This window comes from Drosophila mojavensis, unplaced genomic scaffold (assembly GCF_018153725.1).
Source record: "Drosophila mojavensis isolate 15081-1352.22 unplaced genomic scaffold, ASM1815372v1 contig_16, whole genome shotgun sequence".
Classification (NCBI taxonomy): Eukaryota; Metazoa; Arthropoda; class Insecta; order Diptera; family Drosophilidae; genus Drosophila; species Drosophila mojavensis.
The window spans coordinates 2,049,520-2,053,902 of record NW_025318693.1 but is presented as its reverse complement, the minus strand read 5'-3'; positions in this window follow the sequence as shown (position 1 = coordinate 2,053,902).

Here is a 4,383-nt window from a genome sequence, read left to right as displayed (position 1 = left end):
ACCAAAAATGTTAGCTGCCTGCCTGGCTGCTGCTGCCGCTGCTGCTGCTGAATTTTCGGTTGGTCGTCATGTCCATCGAGTGATTTGATGAATTGCTGTCATTAATCTATGACGTACGCAACTACCAAAGGAAATGCCATCATCATCAAAAGCAGCCCAGCCAGCAGCAGCAGCAGCAGCCAAGCTGAGGGCTGAGAGCTCACAGCTCGGCCTCAGATCCGGGCGCAAACAGCAAAGGCCCGCAGGGAGCCGGAGTCAGAGAGTCAGGGCATAGGCGGACTGCTCGGGGGCTGCTGGGTAAGCAATGCGCAGCAACCCAGTCCGAGACGGGGAGTTCAGCTGGCGCTGCTCGAGTGCCGAGCGAAATGTAACATTTGGGAATTTGAGAAGGTTTCGCTTTCATTTTGCAATTTAAAGCTTTGCCCTCTGCTGAATACATAAATAAGAAACAAATAAGATGGCTGAAAAAATTTTCAGCCTTTCTCTGAATTACACAAAACAAATTGAAAATCGTAGAAACATTGGTGATATATCAATGAAAGTAATTCAAGTAATATCTCTTATGAAAATAAAAAAATATATAAAAAAAAAAAATAAATAAAAATAAACATAATATCAGCAAAATATTTTTAGGCATAAATATAACCGGGCTTCATTCTCAGTGACTGACTTACAGAAAAAAATTTAATTTAATTTAAAAATATAATAATAATAACAAATAAAAAAAACCTGATTTGCGTACAATGTAATCCATTCCCATTCTTCTGTTTCAATATAAAATTTTATTTAATACAACTTATGTACACAAATCTTTTTCAGACTCTAAACTCTATATTGCGAATGGCACGCTACCATAATAATTTATTCCAGCTATTAATCTTAAACGTCATTGTATGTAACTATTGAAGTTATGTCTATATTTAAGCTCATACTATCGTTACTTTCAATATGCTTATCTGATTAATCTGACTATAAATTTAATCTATGCAGTCGTGACATTTTTACAAGCTATGCAAATGGTTTCTACAACTGAATCACGCCCGTTCAACTATATTTTCTTTTTTTGCCAAAGAGCCGCCGTGGGGAGGGGGGCGGGGTCGCATATATTTTTACATTTCAACATAAATGCATTTCATGTTTACATTTTTCCAGTGACAAGTGTCTGAATCACACTGCAACGGGATGACATATCGAGGCAGGGGAAGCCAGCGACACTCAGCCGACAATCGATTAATCAGCGAAAAATAATAAGAAACATCTCACAGGCAACTGCTCCGGGTTACATATGCTCGCGAGGAGGATGGAGCACGGAGAACGGTGAATGGAGAACGGGAAAGAGGGTATGGAGAACGCAGATGCCAACTCGAATGCGGAACTGGCGCTGGAAAAATGAGCAACTTCAGCGTTTTGGCAGCCAAATAAATACGAAACATCAGACGACAGACAGAGTTTTATAAGTTTAGAAATTCGACTAAAGTTCAGAAATGAATAAAAAAAATAAAATAAAATACATATATATATATATATATATATGTTTATGTGTATGCAGGCCCGATCTGCCTCCCACTCCGTGTGTTTTCTTTTCATTTATATTTCAAATTCAACTTCGAATAGGATAATTAACACAATTCTATATGCGAGTAAAGTGCGGGAAGTGGTTTTATTGAGACGGGCAGGGCAGAGCAGGGCAGGACGGGGGGAGCAAAAATGTTTAACAAAATTATTCGGAACGACCCTCGGAATGAAGACAACAATGAAATGTCAAAGCCAAATGACTGACCAAAACTCATTACAACAAAACTTCAAATTACCCAAATTAATCTAATTTTCAGTTTATTGTTGTTGTTGCCGTTGCTGCTGCTGTTGTTGTTGTTGTTGTTGTTGCTGTTGCCTTTATTCAATGTCAATGAGTTGCGCGCGTTGTCAGTTGTTTCATTCAAATCATTTCTTTCTGTTCATTTTTTGTTGTCGTTGTCGTTGTCGCTGCCTCGCCTTGTTCTTTCTCACACAATTCTCACATAATATAGAATTGTGTTTGTCATTTGTTAGCCTATTCCTTTCATTCAGAGAAACCGAGACGTAAGCACAAGAAATGCCATCAGTCAAAGCGAACCTTAAGACTAGCGTCAAACAGGTTAATTGCAATGGATTATCTAGAGTGGCCGAAGAATAAAAGTAATGTTTTATAGAGTAACTATGTAATGATAGTAACTTAATAAGTTCATAATGATATATCTTTTCTATTTAAATTAGAGCTAAACTTTATTCTTATTAATTCAAATTTTAGTTTGCGTGTCTCTATTTGAATAACGTCCCAGCTCTATCACCAGCAGAATTCTCGATTGACTACAGATTTCCTTTTACTATATCTTTTCAAGTTAACATCATTTGATGCACTTTTTCACATCTTTAATCAAATCATATTTTAGTTTGTAAATCCATTCAATAACTTCAGTTCTATCTCTTTCTCTCTTGACTACAGATTTCTCTTTCATTACATCTCGTTCAATTATATATTTTAAAGTTTTTCCTTCTATCTTCGATTGAAGTTAACATCATTTGATGCATTTTCTCACATCTTTAATCAAAATCAAGCTGGTCGAGTTCGGAAAATGTCGCGCCTTTGGCCGAAGTGTCAGTCAACGGAAGAAAGCAGCCAGTGCCAGTGTCTTTGATCTCTGCAATTGTAGCTATGTATCCGAGAATCTGTCTCTGTGTGAGTTCGCATTTGCATCAGTATGGCTGTGACGCGTCGTCGACATTATTAATTCGTGCTCGCTTGCATTGCATTTCGAATGGGGAATTCTGATACGCCTTCTTTTTTTTTTTTCTTCTTTTTTTTTTGGCCAGCGCCTGGGTTTGGGCTTGGGCATATGGCGCGGTTTCATGGCGCTGCCTCCGCAACTGCCACCGACTCATTTGCCCCCGTTGCGACGTTTCATTTTTATTTTTATTTTGGCATCACGTGCGCCTGCTGCTGCCATTGCCACAGCCACAGTCACAGCCGTAGCCGGAGCCACGATGCCTACTGGCTGCTGCTCCTCCTTCTCCTGCTCCTGCTGCTGCTGCTGCTGCTGCTGCTGCTGTTGCTGTTATATTTGACATATTGCCGACATTGATAGCATGAGACGTTGCAATGAAATTTGTTGTGCTCGTCAACGAGAGTCGCGGCCATCACTCAACAGGCCCAACAACATTGCGTCGCGCTCTGTCGTAGGTGAAACTAAAGTGTTGCCATCCGAATATATGTAAAAATAGTTCCACTCTCTTATTGTAGATCTACATGCTTTGCTGATCATGTCGAATGAAAACTGAATAGGGTATAAGCTAATGCTTATATAGGAAATGTATCCTGCTATCACATATTGTGAAAAGGATTTTAAGATTTTTCTTACTAAGTTAGAAGCAAGTGATTTTCTGCACAAGATAAACATTTATGTGAGAATAAAATTACTAGCAAATTAGGAAACATATGTTCATTTTTTGTTTTTATTTATTTATTTATTTAGGTATTTATTTATTTATTTATTTATTTATTTATTTATTTATTTATTTATTTATTTATTTATTTATTTATTTATTTATTTATTTATTTATTTATTTATTTATTTATTTATTTATTTATTTATTTATTTATTTATTTATATTTTTATTTATTTATTTTATTTTTTAATTTTCCTTTATACGAATTCATTCAATCAGCTATCCTTACTATTTTGGTTAATCATTATGGTTTAAATTAATGTCTACTTATATAAGTAAATACTATATATTAATAAACATTTTTTATTTTTAAGCGAATGGAACTGCTGCTAGTTAGATTATAGAGAACACCTAGTGAGGATAATTTGAATGAAATGAAACTATGATTTAGTACAACCGTGTATTTGGATAGTATGATTTCTTATCTCTCTGTGTCATTGCAAAAATTATTCAAAATATATTACTGTCAACGAACACTGATGGAAAGCAGTTGGTCGATATCATAGTTTCAAATGCTTTAAATAATATGTTGTATAATAATATGTGTGCTAATATTTTAGTCAGATAAATAAAACAGTGCATCTTGCTCTGTGAACTCTAATATTTTTCAAGCTACAACTAGAACTAAGCAAACAAATAGCTCTTACTTTTATTCACTTATATTATGTAATATATATGTACATAAACATCCATAGACATGTTATGTGGTATACATTACCCTGTCCCGTATTAACATACATTTCTGTTACTTTTGGGCAATGAGTCCAATTATTTGGGCGAGCGGAGCTCACATTTTCACTTTTCGATTAACAAATAAGTGCGTAATTTCCTCACTGAGCCAGCCACGCATAAAATGCAATTTTTCACTTTCCCTTTTTCATAGCGGCAAGTTCACAGAGA